The sequence below is a fragment of the Macrobrachium rosenbergii genome, chromosome 9 (genome assembly GCF_040412425.1).
Source record: "Macrobrachium rosenbergii isolate ZJJX-2024 chromosome 9, ASM4041242v1, whole genome shotgun sequence".
NCBI lineage: Eukaryota > Metazoa > Arthropoda > Malacostraca > Decapoda > Palaemonidae > Macrobrachium > Macrobrachium rosenbergii.
The window spans coordinates 35,995,194-36,012,069 of record NC_089749.1 but is presented as its reverse complement, the minus strand read 5'-3'; the positions used below and the strand labels follow the sequence as shown (position 1 = coordinate 36,012,069).

At 36.8% G+C, this 16,876-nt stretch overlaps 1 protein-coding gene across 1 annotated transcript in view; it reads right to left on the bottom strand.

Moving 5' to 3' along the window:
* LOC136841690 (anoctamin-7-like) overlaps positions 1–16,876 on the bottom strand; it is an 837,447-nt gene that overhangs the window by 409,274 nt on the left and 411,297 nt on the right. The gene's annotated exons all lie outside the window — the stretch shown is intronic.

The window sequence follows — 16,876 nt, the reverse complement described above, 5'->3', positions numbered from 1 at the left end:
TAAACTTTATTTTAACCTATTAACAGTTCTGCGTATCAGTCAATCAAAAAAGGGTAGGCTACCATCCTTTTCCATTTCCCTAGTGCATTTTAATGGTAGTACTAATTCATTTAATTTTTCATAGAAGTTATTTATATTTTTGCTCCCTGATCAAATGCATATATTGTATACATACCGGAACCATACTACATTGAGCGGAATGATTTTGCTTAGTATTTTGCTTAAAAAAATTTCTTATACAAACTACTCAACACTGAAGATAAAGAGTCACCCATTGCCATACCAAAATTTTGAGAGCAAATTTACACTCATTTTCTGATCAGTTTTGTTAGGGCGTTCTTGGAAAATGGAACACATACATCATGCATATGTATATATATATATATATATATATATATATATATATATATATATATATATATATATATATACATACATACATACATACATACATACATATATGCATATATGTTTATATATATATAATCATATATATTAAAAGTTAAAGTCCTCCTGGGCCTCTGTAGGCTCATAGGGGAGGTGCTGATCTCCTGTTTCTTAGGCTGACAGCCAGTGGGGGACAGGCTCCAATACCCATGACACTTAGCCAGTGTGTTGCTAGGCCCACTGTTTAACTCCCCAGCCTGAAAGCTGGTACCTATTCTTCTACCGAACCACTGAGGTTTTTCCGGACCATTAGGTTGACAGGATACTGGATTTATGCAGTGGTGCAATACGAGCCATCAGTGAATATATATATATATATATATATATATATATATATATATATATATATATATATATATATATATATATATATATATACATATATACTGATATATATGTATGTTTTGTCACTTACACACATCGATGTTAAGGTGGCGTTTTTTTAATGCTTATCAATCTCTTGATAGCCGAATGGTCAAGTCTAGTATCTATCGTTGTATCGCTCTCGCAAAGAATACCTAAGGCTCTGTTTCAAATCAGGGCTGCATTAACTGGGGCAGTGCACTTGGCACTTATAAATCCCATTTCGGTGCAAGTTATTCCCTGGGTATGGTGAATTTGGTAACAGGTGATATGTGTGACTTAATATTTGTACTTGTTTTGTGTGTATGTGTTATGTTATTATTATTATTATTATTATTATTATTATTATTATTATTATTATTATTATTCACTGGAAGCTGAACCCTATTCATATAGGAACAAGTATCTATCGTTGTATTATACCAGGGCCCATTGACTTGAAATTCAAGATATGTGTGACTTAAAGAATATGGTGTTATTATTATTATTATTATTATTATTATTATTATTATTATTATTATTATTCACCCTTAGAAAGAAGTAACAGAAGGTAATAGGAAATACAGAAAGAGGAGATCAGTTATTAGGAAAACAGATAAATTAACAAATTAATAAATAAATAAACATGTAAGTAAAAACATGAAAATACAAGCTGAATTGCATTAGGCTAGTAATGCATTGCATCTTCTCTTGAATATCTGAAGTTCCATTGCACGACATCCTCCGGGAGGGGGAGGCTGTTCCGCAGTCCAACGGTGTGAGGAATAAAGGACCTCTGGAACTGAAGTTCAACAGCCAGGCACATTTACTGCATATTGGTGCTGCTGTTCAGCAAATTTGGTTTGCTCTCGGCAGGAAAATGCGATCATGGATCAAATGTGAATGTGAAAGATCTCTGTTAAAATACAACTTATGAAAAAGTGACAAATAAGAGACCATCCGTCGATGGTACAATTATAACTACTAATATTAGGAAACAGAAAGCTACCACCACGAACCACTCTATCTACAAGAGATAAAGCCTCTGGCAGAAAGCAGACATCCACGCAGCAGAACAGTATTCTGGTAAAGGAAGGAAAATGACCTAAAACAGGTTGCACTGATTTTAGCACTGTTATAAATATATGAGGCCTTATGAACAATACCTAACTTTTGTGCGGCATTTGCTGAAACTTTCATTTGATGTTTCTCAAAAGTAAGATGTGAGTCAAAAGTTACACCTAGAATAGTTCAAGCTTCAGACTCATTCAGCAAAGTCCCATCCACCTGAAGGGGAGGATAGTGGTGGAAAATCTGTACGAGATCTGCTAATCAGTAGTGTTTTCCTTTTACTGGAGTTCAGCCTCATACTCCACTGACTTCATTCACTGACCTGGTCCTCTCCATTGAGGCTGAGGACACCTTCATTTCTCATAAATGGAGACTTTACTACACCCACAAGTTTTCATCATCGGCATACTGAACAATCTTGTTTTCCAGGTCAACAACCATATCACTTATGTACACTAAAAATAGCAGTGGCCCAACAACTGACTGCTGTCTACCTGTAAAGTGAAATCTTGAAGTAATCCTAAAACATATCCACCCACTTCAAGACTCCAAAGTTTGTGCTGTGATTTACTAAACTGAAAGCAGCACTAAAATCTATTTGAATTACTTTGCACTCAAAACCCTCATCATGGTTCTCTTGCAAACAGCATATCAAAGCCAAAAAGAGCATCGCAAGTACCTAATAACTGCTTCCTACATGCATACTGAGTATCACCCAACAATCCTTTGATACCACATGCTTATAATGTGGCTTAAATAAAGTTTTTTCTGGAACTTGGAGAACACAGGGAGAATAGAAATTGGCCTTTAATTGCTGCAGTCTTCAGATATGCCACTCATTGGAAGAGGCACTGTACTACTAAGCTTGCTCTCATCCGCAAAGAAACTATATCGACATAAAAATCTATAGAATCTACTAATCTTGGGAGATAACACACTAGAAACCCAGCTATCAAGATTATCCAAAAATGTTCTTAACACCCCTAGAGTGAAATGCAGCTTTGTAAGAACAGGTTCAGGACAACAAGTACTGTATAAGGGAGGCGGACATCCTCAACTGACTGCTTAGCTTCAAATGTTCGATAGAGAAATTCAGCCTTTTCCTTAGGGTCAGTTACCAATCTACAATAACCTGTTAGCAGTGGTGGAATGGAAGACAAGCCTGACCCAAAGACAGAAGATGACAATTTGGTCCACCATAGATTAGACTGAGTAATTCCTTTAGTTTCCTCTCTTTAGGGAATTATTGTAATTTCTCTCAGTTATATGGTAAATTCTATTTGCAGCACAGCAAGTCAACAAAATGGTGTAAATGTTCATGTGAATGATTTCGTCTCCATGTGTTGAAGTTGGTCTGTATGTTATGGTGACTCGTCTTCATGTATCATCAAACCATGGCTGGTCATTTTTCTAATGTTGATGACCTATCTAGTGACATACCTTATTAAAATAGCCATCAGCATTTCACTTAACTTCTTGGGATCTGGATCTGATTTAGCATCTAAAAATATTAAGTGCCCACAATAATGTGATCCCAAATGGTTCTAACTTCAGCCAGACCATTTTTCCAGTGGTGGCACTAGGAATGTACTGATTGACAGGGTATGTCCATCTCATTGGCACAATGATAGGAGGTGCCTATATACTTGCAGACCTTGGACTTGATGAAAGTTGGAACAACTGTGAATATGAGGTCTAGTCTATTACCAGAAATCTGCGTGGGTTCCTCAATTAGCTGGAAAAAATCCGAGGATACAAAAACTCAAGAGCAGTCCAGCCGAGTTGATCTGTGGAATTTGAATTAAGCCAATCACTGTGCTTTGCACTGCAGTCTCCACAAATAACGAACGAAGTTTTAGAATCCTGTGAGTGAATCATGCCAATCTCCTCCAGGAGACAGTCATATAAATTGTCAATGTTTGCATTCGGCAAGCAGCAAATTTGTAAACATTGTAGAACTTACTGAAACTTAAAACTGCACTCCAAGTTTTTCTGACGATAAGGTCGTCCAGATCAAAGTGTATACAGCCAAGTTTTGCGCATGCATGGATGTTACCACGATAAATAATGTAAAGGCTATCAAACCCTGGGATTAAAAATTCAACCTTTGACTTCTTACAACTTACAGGTGTCTCAGATGAGCATCAAATCGTATTTACTGGCACAACTCTTTAGATCAAGAAAATTTTGCCTTAAGCCTCGAATATTTGCAGTTTTTTTCTCACGGTAATGATAGCAGGCCCAGGGTTAAGCTCAATGTCTCCTGAAATATTTGAAATTAACAAAATAAAAATTAGAAGCAAATCTAATAAATAAATTCATAGTAAGTTAAAGTTAAGTATACCTTAGTTTAACCAGACCACTGAGTTGATTAACAGCTCTCCTAGGGCTGGCCCGAAGGATTAGACTTATTTTACATGGGTAAGATGGGTAAGAACCACTTGGTTACCTAGCAACGGGACCTACAGCTTATTGTGGAATCTGAACCACATTATAGCGAGAAATGAATTTCTGTCACCAGAAATAAATTCCTCTAATTCTTCATTGGCCGGCCTGAGACTCGAACTCGGGCCTAGCAGAGTGCTAGCCGAGAACTCTACCGACTCGTCCAACGAGGAACTAGCAACATAGTAAAAATCAACAGAACAACAAAAATAAAATCAACAACATTAGTATTCACGTTACCAATAAATAATTTCATTAAAAGGATAAATAAAGTTGACCATATGTTATTAAAAAAAGAAAAAGCGCCGGAAGCAACTAGTTGACAAGGTTGAGCCGGGGCACCTTGTAAGGCAGAAAAGAAACTCGCCAGGTTTGCCACAACAAAGCTGAGAAGGAAGAGATTAGGCAAAGAAGAAGGCACTTTCCTGACAATCCACCAAGCAACTTTTCCTCATCAACGTGTCCTACACATTTTTCTAAAAAACAGGAAATTGAACAAAAAAAGGAAAATACCTGATTGTATCCTCAAGCAAGGGAACTCAAACCAAAGACCACGGAAAACCATGGTACAATGGCTATGGCACAATCCAAGGTTGGAGAACAAGGACTGTAATCTGAGTAACCTTTTCAGAGAGGGGTTGCCTATCAGGGCAAAGGGTCCCTTCCACCTTCTGATTTGAAGTGAATATTGCTGGAAAAGGAACATTAAGCCACTACCCAACCACACACACGCACGCACACACTCATCTTTATATATATATATATATATATATATATATATATATTGTGTATATATATATATATATATATATATATACATACATATATTACATATATATATATATATATATATATATATATATATATATATATATATATATATATATATATATATATATATATACATACATACATACATACATACATATATATATATATATATATATATATATATATTTAGCCTGTTATATATATATATATATATATATATATATATATACATATATATATGTGTGTGTGTGTGTGTATGTGCATTTGTGGCTGTGAGTAGCCTGATACTCTAGTGACCATTTTATGATGCTTTCCTCACCAGGGTGAGACCCTGGCATTACTTTTCATTTATTCCTCCTGATCTCGGAAGTGGCTTTATGTTACTAGAAGACAGCCACTTGCTGTGCGTTGTAGCTAGGCAGATGAGGACGCATTACTAGTAATTTCAAACCCAAATATTGTGTTTATATTGAGAAATATATTTTTCCTAAAGAAAAAGCCTCCATGGTTTTTCCTTTGAAAGAAGTTTCTTAGTAAGTCGCTAGGGGTGAAGTTGCTAGATCCACTGCACAGCCTCTTTGCTGGACATCAGCAGACACTGTATAATGAGCCATAGTATTATGGGGGACCAATTTCATAACGAATCGTGCTCAACACACTAACTCCAACTGCATCATTTTCTGTGCTTTCTTCTTTTACAACAGAGGGTACAGTCTGTTTTGTCGAAAAGCTCTGGTAGATAAATCGTCAATGTCACATGTATAAAATACATCTAAAGTGTTAGAAAGTCTACCTTCTGTGGCATATTTAGATTTGGATTTTACAAAATATATCTGAAAAATCGCAACGTCTCGTTTTACCACCAGAGATATTCAGTATGCAAGATTTTCCACCCGTAAAATCCTTATTTTAAATAGCTTACAGGAATAGCAAAATTATCATGCCTAACGTAATACAAATTTAACAAACTGAATAAATCTGAATAATTTTTGTTTTCGTAAGAAAAACCTCCATGGTCATTAGGCAGGACATTCAAATGTTTAAATATCGTCGAAGTGAGTAGAGCCTGAGGTCACGCTCGCCACTGCCAAAATAGATCCACTAAGAGCGAGCTTATAAATTATTGACACTTTCTGATTTCACTATACATATTTGTAAAGATTTGTAAAGAAGTAAGAATTCTTCTTAACCTCCGAGCCTCATTGTGAAATTTCACCTTATTCTACTAGGACTGAAATCATTAGTAAAATACAACTGGTATTTATAGCGAGAAATTAATTTCTATCACCAGAAATAAATTCCTCTACTTCTTCATTGGCCGGTCGGAGAATCGAACGCGGGGCGCCAGCAGAGTGCTAGCTGAGAGCGGTACCCACCCCTCCAATGAGGAAATCAATCAGCAACTGATCCCATTTTGGCTGAAAGGTACTTTCACACCGGATGTGATGCTAAGCGCACCACGCTATGGTAGCCATGCTACGGCACGTGGCTTTTAATTGCTGGCATTGTTTTAAGCGAGGCCGTTCACACCGGGTGCAAAGCTATGCTATCGATGTCTGCGACATAGCGTTCATAGCTTCCATGATTGCTGGGCGCACGATTTCTGTGGACGTAGCTCGTCTCAGCTCCCTTTTAATGATGGATGTCCTTTACTTGGTGTTCTTCTTAATATCTTGTTTTATGAATGATAGAACTTCGGAGAACTGAGCTGGAGACAGTCTGAAATATTGTCTAAATTTCTCCTCATCCATTTCCAGCCCTAGAACAAGATGATGATATTCACCAGATTCTAGTCTTTTCATATTTGTGTCATGCAACCACATCTTTTTTTCTCTTATTCATTGCTAAACTTAACAGTAATAGCTCCTCTTCCACCACCTCAAAGGACCACAGCGTACCGTCTCCCATCGCTGCAGCAAAGGAACTGTGTGTTCGCAGACATTCATAGATTTCGGTGTGAACACATGCACAGCTATTTTTTTATATATAGTATAGCTACCATGGCTCTGTAGCATAGCATAGCGCGCTTAGCATCGCATCCTATGCGAAACAGCCGTTCACATCGAAAGCTATGAATGTCTGCAAACAATTCATGCAAGTATGTAAGTATCTATTGTTAATCTGTTCATCTTTACTGCTATATTTAAAGTTAATTTATATATTAATCTATGAAATCATTTATATTCTTTGGACATTTGCTTCTCCCATTTGAAAGTGCTCATAATAATAATAATAATAATAATAATAATAATAATAATAATAATAATAAAACTTGACCATGCACTACTGGAAGTATTTTACTTCGAGTACATTTGCTTAGGTATACTTTATAACCCCCTACGTTAATGTAACGTACAGTATATTTAGATTTAAGCCATGAGGCAGGAACATCTGATGCGAGACCCAAATGCGCATGTGCGAGGCGAGCTACGTCCACAAAAATCGTGCGCCCAGCAATCTTGGAAGCTATGAACCCTATGTCGCAGACATCAGTACCATAGCTTCGCAATTAAAAGCCACCTGCCGCAGCATGTCTACCATAGCGTGGCGTGCATAGCATCGCACGGTGTGAAACGGCCTTCATCCGGGTGCGAAGCTATGCTACCAATGTCAGCGACACAGTGTTCATAGCTTCCAAGATTGCTGAGCTCACGATTTTTGTGGACGTAGCTCGCAAAGTTCCTCGTTGGGCGAGTCAGTAGAGTTTTGGGCTAGCACTCGCTAGGCCCGAGTTCGAGTCTCTGGCCAGCTAATGAAGAATTAGAGGAATTTATTTCTGGTGATAGAAATTCACTTCTCGCTATAATGTGGCTCGGATTCCACAATAAGCTGTAGGTCCCGTTGCTACGTAACCAATTGATTCTTAGCCACGTAAAATAAGTCTAATCCTTCGGGCCAGCCCTAGGAGAGCTGTTAATCAGCGCAGTGGTCTGGTAAAACTAAGGTATACTTAACTTTTTTCGCCTTGCGCATGCGCGCTTGGGTTTCAGCGGATGTTCCCGCCTCCCGAAGGTTACCGGGACAATACCATTGGGACAACTGCTGGGAGGCTATAGCAAAGAGCCTTCAAAAGGATTGTAAGTATATTTTTTGTCTTTATTAACTGACTGATGTAAGTAGTACAAATCTTGTGATTACAATGTAATAAAATTACATAGGTCTATCTATTCTATACAATATGTATTCTAAACACTCGTAGAGAACATTCTCTCATTAACGATGGCTGACCATATCCATTTGCCAGGAAACACTTCCTTCTTCTGATGTGAAGTACTCCATGAATGAATTGGGCACTTCAAAAGCCTCACGGGTAGCATTCACTCCGGTCCTTCTCAACCTTGAGAAACCATCGTTACAGAGGTCTATACCTTCTGCCTGATCATTGTAGTAAGGGAGAGATTTCTTGAACTGTGTTCACAGACATTCATAGCTTTCGGTGTGAACACACGCATAGCGTGCGTGCTTAGCATTGCATCCGGTGTGAAACGGCCTCTATACGAGACATATCTATCTGTTTATCTACCTATCTGTGTACACACACACACATATATATATATATATGTGTGTGTGTGTGTGTGTCTGTGTGTACATATCAAATAAAGTCCAGATGACACCGAAAAGAAAAAGAGACGCCCTTGCAAAAAAAATAATAATAGTATTACCCTCATTAGGCCGAGAATTCCGAAAGAATCATTATTATCAAGGGAAAAATAATGAGCTTTCCCAAAGGCTTCTCGCCCAAGAAGGAAGGACGGGACAAGAGTCGTTATCGCATCTTTCAGCACAACTTTTTACGCCCATTTCATTTTCGACGTCGCTAGAGATAACCCTGAGCTGTCCGGGCGAACGTCTGCCTTGGCTATAACTATCAGACGTGTAGAGAGAGAGAGAGAGAGAGAGAGAGAGAGAGAGAGAGAGAGAGAGAGAGAGACTGTGCAGAAGAAAAAGCAGCTTTCATGCATACCCGCACCTTAACTTTCATAATAAGGAGAATGACAACCATGTCACAGTGAAGAGACAACTCCTGATAACAGTAGCGATCCGTAACCTTCACCTTGAAACACCAGCTATGCACTTCAGCCTAAACGAACGAATAAACAGCCTTGAACAAAGAGAAACTGTTTCCAGAGAAAGCTTTTGTGAAATAAGCAGAAAACATTTTAAAACTTGGACGTTAACGTAGGCCCTTTTGACTACTTGTTTTCCTCAAATTATGGTCGCCATTGAAAAACTTTAATGGCCATTACTTATCCAATCTGACTCTGCCATAGTAAGAATGAAGGGTAACGTTATTAAAGGAAAACACCGAGTTGCTCTGTGCGTTGAATTTCCTTTTCGTCTGCTAATTTTTGAAAACTCACTGCGTTATTTCCCCTAATCCTAATAACGTTCTCTTATTCAAGAGCAAATATATATTTTCTTTTAAGATTAGAACCCCAATATTATACTTTCCTTCTGTTTTATATCCTCACCTCTAGTATCGATATCGCGAGATAGCTTGGAATCGGTCAATAAATGTACTTAAAATAGATCCATCCCACAGCGTAGCTTCAAGTAGCCCATTCTTGCTGTGCACCACTACCCAAAATATTGAAATAATTTCAAATTCCCGATCCTCATTAACAACGTAGGAGATATTCGAAATGAGGAAGCTAACCCAGAATATATGATCTAAACCCGAATTATCACTAAAGTCGTACAAGTTACTGAAGATCCAAGCCCACCCCAATTTGTAGAGATTATTTTGGACTTAGAATAACTCATAATTTCATAAATACATTTTCAAATGAATCGTGGCTGAGAAGTTCCTTACAAGAATCTTTTGAAGTTGTGACTGCAGAGATGTCAGTTAGTCAAGAACTTTCCTCTTTTCCTTACTTTTATCCAGTCTTATTCGAGACTGCAATGATACAGCGCCTGGAATTTAGCCAAACTATCATCCATTAAATCAATAGGACAAATTCTGCATCCCATTACATCCTAAATCCGGATAACTTGCCAGGATGACCCACATATCTCAGTAAATAACGCTGAGGAAAATCATACATGGAAACTTTCATTGAATGATTTCAGAACATCTTGTCTTTAGCAAAGCACCATATGTTATTTTAATGGCATTTAACTCATCCAAACGGAGATTACCTTTCTAAATCTTATACATTACCCAACACTCAGATCACGAGTGAAGTCTGACAAAATATTTCGAAACAGATCACTTGCAAAGATCTTATAGGCTTTTCCAGATCCTGATCATTGCTGAAATCGTATCGACGTCAGTGACGCTGCCAGCAATGACACCAGGTGACTTGCAACCAATCAATAAAAAATCGAATGGATTAATCTAGATCAGCACCCTACTCTAAATTCAGTTCATATCTGGATCCGTACCAAAATCTTGCCGATAGTTCTAGATCCCGATCCCTGTTAAAATACAGTGAGTCATTCCCGAAATGGATGACCATTCACAATCCCACAAATTATTCCAGATACCAGTCCTCACTAGTATCCCATCTGACATTCCAAGCATGAAACACAACCCAAAATGTACCATGGCAACTACACGACCACCAAAGTCTTATAGGTTACTAGAGACCATGTTCCTAGTCAAACCTGATGTATTACAGTAATTTCTTGGGTAAATGTACATGCAAATCACTGGCGAGACTTTGATGATTTATCCACAACTGGACTTTATCAAAACTTTAAAAGATATGAATTACTACCATATTGTTATAGGTTGCTCAAAACCTGGATCGCCTGTTTCAGACCTGGATCACCGCCGGGATCTTAGGTATTTTGGTCTGATTCATTGCGAGAATCCAAAGATTATTCCGGGTCTGGAACACTCACCATGTCCGACAAATTATTCTACAGCAGATCTCGCCTAAGATGTCGTGCAATATTTGATACAGATCACAATCCAGACCACTGCATTTGCCAACCCATTTCTCTGTAGACGTTTATTCTCTCTCGTGGAGAGCTGCTCGAAATTAAGAAAAATCGCGTAATTTTACGCTGAGGTCTGACCTGGTTATCTCTTGCAACGACCAACTTCCTGAACTCATCTGTCATGAATTACGCAGACTCTTATTAGATTTTTGCGGAGTCACCTTGGCAAATGGGATAGTATTATTCGACTAAAGTTTACTATAATCTGTGGGAGTAACTATATTTTTTTTTTACTTCCGGTGAGTGATCTGGTTTCCTACTATTAACTGTTAAGGTCGAAGATTATAAAAACTTTCTTGTTAACAACGGAAAGTGTACCATTCATTAATAAACCACTTTTATATGTGTGGTAGTATATTCGTAACCAAACTACCGGATATTAGGTTGCAAATTTCTGAGAGTCTCGTTTCTATATCATTTTATCAGAACACTCAAGCTGAGATATACCATCTTCCCCTTCTTCATCAACGAATCCCCACCAACGGACTTCCCCTCCTTCCCCTTTCCCCATCTCCTGTAGCGGGCATCAACTTTCAACAACCTCCCCAACTGATTTCCAATATCGGCCACTTCTTGAGAATCATGTTATCAGAGAGTCAAGGAGAATCGCCTTTACGTTCTGAGGCGATAAAGTCTCTTATTCAATGCTGATTCACACATCATACCAATCTGGGTTTAAATTCTATATTTTACGCTTAAAAATGAATCTTCGATGATTCTCACGCATTTTGTTATTTACCAGTTCTGAGGAGTTCTCTTAGTGAAGATTAAACAATATTATGTAGAGATATATTAAGAGCTGAACGTAACCACTCAATGTGAAATAAAGATTATTTGAATGCTTACACTTATATATGCATAAGAACATTGGGTAAATGAGTGTACCTCACTTAAAACAACACTGATGATAAGCTGAATCAACACAACTAAAATTCTGAAGCGATGGAAAATTTCTTGAAAAGAATACCAGGCATTAACTGCAGTCACACATTCACAACACACGCACAGATACCATGCTTTGAGATAAAAGTATAATAAGAAAACAGAAACTGGATTGCATTTACAAAGAGAGAGAAAAAGAAGACATGTACACGCGAGAAACAGTGGGCGCTTTTATTATGCTAATTGTCCATTCAAATACTTCAGCCAAACATATACAGTTTAATAGCGCGGTAAATCAATGGAGAAGCGGAAAGTGTCAGACAAAACGCTCGCATATTGTATACGAATTAAGCTTAACGTGCGCTGGCATTCTGTTCACTTTAATTTGTATAATTGCTCATATATATATATATATATATATATATATATATATATATATATATATATATATATATATATATATATATATATATATATATATATATATATATATATATATATATATATATATATATATATATATATATATATATATATATATATATATATATATATTATATATATACACACACATACACGTGTGTTCATGTGTACGTGGAATTGAATTTACCAGCGACGACTAAACTAATCAAGAGTACAGGTGTACAGACAGGCTGAAAAATTGACCGTAACGTGGCCTAATATGTTATCATTCTAGTGTTATCAGTAGTGTTAGCAGAAGGCTGGTATGGGTTAGGTTGTTCAAGGCTTACAGACAAATGAGCGACTGGTTTATTATGTTAGACATAAATGTGTATTCGAAAACACGCACACACAAATATGCATAAATGTGTATGTGAATGGAAAACGCTGGACAGATGGTTTGAGAGGAGTACTGGGAAAGGAATTGCTATCCAGGGAGTACAGCAGTGTGTGCAAGATGGAGATGAACTGCGTAATGTGTTTAGGGTATTCTGGGCCTCCTTCGGTGGTGTACGTTGCGGAAGTTTTCCATAAAGAGGTCCATCTACAAATAAGCAACAAAATTACGAAGGAGGTGGCGACCATTGCGTTAGATAAAGCCATCCTCTGTTAAGGCAAACGGTTGCATGTCGAAAACACAAACGTCCGTTTAAACAACACACACATTTACATATTATATATATATATATATATATATATATATATATATATATATATATATATATATATATATATATATATATATATATATATATAGCCTATGTATGTATACATATATAAATATACATATATATTAAATTGTAACGTAATTCTTGCTAAGGCATATGTGAAACACCAAATGTTGCAAGTGATGGATATCAAGACGAGAAGTAGAAAACTTGAGTAGAGGTTGAAAAGATCAAGAATTAAGTTACTGGACCTTAAAGGAGAACAGCGCAAGCACAATAAGCAGCATGTCAGGTAAAGACATAGTGTAGAAATAAATCTAAAAGAGAATAGAGCTGGTAAAGTATATAATATTCAGAATATGCAAACAGCATAACTGAAAGTTGCAGAGGAAGCAGTCAGGCGAACCTGGGGTTATGAAACGTCAAAGGGTGGAGAAAAATGGCGATAAAACAGAGGTACAAGATTCAATTAGGCGGAAGTCTAGGGCTCTAAAGGACTGGAAGGCGAGACATATGTAAGGTGCCGAGGAACGTTATAGAGAAATGGAAAGAAAAAATTCGAGGATGTTGGGGATATCTATTGGAAGAGCCGCAGAGTTGAATAGGACAGCTGCAAAAGGAAGGTGAAAAGGATATGTACCCAATATCAAACTCAAGAAAAAACAAAGACAACATCTACAGTAGGTCAGTCAGGTGTCATCAAAGATAGAGAAGATTATGGAAGGATGATGACATAAAACTAAGACGGTCAGATGACTATAGAAACAAAATGAAAGAGGGGATTTGGTTAGACGGGGAGGATGGAGGGGCCAATGATAGAGATGCAATCTGTAGAAGTAAAGAAGAATATAAGTAAACTGAAGAGTGGCAAAGCACCAGGCCCATAAGAGGTGGAAATTAAAATACAGAAGGTACTTGGTATAGAGGAGAATGAATGGATACTGGAATTAATAAGGGCAACCTGGGAGGAGGAAGTAAAGCCAAATAACTGGGAAGAAAGTTTGTGAATGCGTTTAAATAGAATGGAGAAATTATGGAGTTTGGTTTACTGAGTAATCAAATAATAGAACATTTGCTGGAGGTTTTAATAAGAATATTGGATGAGAGAGTACGAGCAATTGTGAAGATTGGTGAATTGGAGTTTGGTTTCTTGAGAGGGAGAGTACAGTTGAAGGTGTCTTTACAATAAGATAGTTAAAGTAAAATAGACTGGAAGGTAATCAGAAGTTACACCATGCAATTACAGACCTAGAGAAGGTATTTTATAGAATACAAAGGGAGGTAGTGTTTTGGTGTTTTTTAAGAAAGAAGAAACTACCAGAAAAGCTGGTTAGGTTGGATGAAGTGATATACAGAACAAGGACAGCAGTAATAACAGCTTGTGGCAAAACAGAAATGGTGGAAGTTAGAGCTGTTTGTACTGGTTATGGGTGTACTGAGTGAAAGTATTAGGAATGGAAACCTATGGGATCTGTTAAATTATTGTTTTCTACTTTCTGTAGTTCTGGTGTTCCAACGGAAAAATATTCCCAAAAGCTTTCCAGCATAAAAGAGGGTAGTTCTCTTCAGCAAGTGGCCTTACTATTGGATTACCAAATTGTGTTTATCTTTGTCCCTAACACTGGGAAGCCTTTTTCCCGACAAAGCATTCTTATATTATCAATTCCTACAGAGTAATAAGAACATGATTCAACAGATACTTGGCAGGTAGCCCAATCTGACACTTCAATAAAAATGAGTAAAACCTACATCATTTATAATTACTTTTGAACAAATAAAGACTACTGAATATTATTTGTGCCTCCAGATGAACATCTATTATGTATAATCCCCCTTTCATTCTTGGTAAACTTAGTGTATTCCTGTTTATGGGATAATAACATCCATGTCAAAGTACCTGAAAATAATCGCATTTATTTTTAACACAAACTCTTCCATGATGGGGGAAGTGTGAGTTAAGCACACTTGTGATAAAACCACTGATTTAATAATAACACATGATGATCTCCTGCGGTTTAACACATTACCGGATACTTCTACCTTCCTAGCAACACATATTTAAGATTTTTATAGTTATATATTACGGTATTTATCGTTATAATCACTGGTCCTTTTTTATTATAAAGGGAAAATGCATATGTGATCAAGGAAGGAGACAGGTCCTAGGAACATTTCAATTCTTTTGACGACAGTCTGGACTATCGCCTATACTGGTTGGCTTAAAATCGTCTTTCAAACGAAGATAGTGGTGTAATATTGTTGCTAGCAAAAAAATCATACTTCATAAAAGAAATAATTAATTCTGAGCATTCAGTGTTTATTATACTGATCAGTGGATTCAGATACATAATGTTTAGGAGTAATTCCATTCCATAAATTTTTTTTCCTCACATAAACGTAAGCAATTCTTTATATAACTTCTGTGGATAAAAGTAAAAGAAATCCTAGTAATATTTTGTTCAAGCGATGTAAAGGTCGGGGAGTCAATGAACCTTCGCTCGACATTAATTAGCCCTAGTTTGGCAATGTTCCCTATCCATGCAGACCTTAAAACGGAATATTTCGGGGACTACACTTTTTCAGAGAGAGAGAGAGAGAGAGAGAGAGAGAGAGAGAGAGAGAGAGAGAGAGAGAGAGAGAGAGAAACTTGAAACAACTAACAGACATTAACCAGGTGCAGGAGTTCATTAATAATAACTCGTGCTCTTCTGAGGAAGGAAATGTATTGACATACGGGAAGGAGCAGGTAGAGACATCTCCAATTCTGGAAAAGATCGAGCAGAAATACGTAGTTTGCATAATACATAAGGGGAAATAATTTAGTTCTTTATATTATCAAGAGATAATGTTTGTATGGAATGTCCACAGGACATACAATGCAGCATTCCATTGTTCACTTCAACCAGAATGTTATGTTGACATTAAATATTGTCAGTAATGAATATTTGCTACTACAAGTGTAGAAGAGCCTCCCTTCATGCATGTATGTTTTTAATTGATTTCAAAATGTCAGTGTGTTATTACTGTACTCACTTACGTACCTGGTATATACTCTTGGTAATTTTACAAAAGTTATTGTACTCTTATTAAAAAATAGGTATTATTATAATAATTCAGAAGATAAACCACTATTCATGTGGAATAAGCCTACAGGGGCCAATCACTTGATATTCAAGCTTCTAAAGAATATGGTGCTTATTTGAAGAAGCTACAGAAGATAACGGGAAACAAAAAAAAAGATATCAGTTATTGGAAGAAAAAAGATAAATTAGTATATTAATATTTATGTATATATATATAATATATATTTATATATATATATATATATATATATATATATATATATATATATATATATATATATATATATATATTATTAAAATACAAGGTGAGTTATTTTAGGGCAATAATGCATTGCACCTTCGCTTAAACTTTTGAGCTTCTAATTGCACAACATCCACAGGAAGACTGTTCCACAGTCCCAGAGCGTGAGGAATAAAAGCCCTGTGGAACTGAGAAGTTCGACAGCTTAACCCATTTACAGCACATTGGTGCTGTTCAGCAAGTCTGGTCTCTCTCGGCAAGAAAAGATCAGATATCAATAGGGAAAGTTCTGCTAAAATAAAATTTATGGAAAATTGGCAGACAAGCAAGAGACATTCCGTCGATGGGCCAAGTCATAACTGTTGGTGTAGGATTGTTTTATCGTATTGTTAAGGACTGTATGCTCCTTAATCATTGGATTTCGTAATACTCTCAGCTAGCATATGAAACAAGCATGAATACATGTCAGATTTTTTGCCGCAATCTTAACTAATTTTAAGTTACACTCTTGAAGC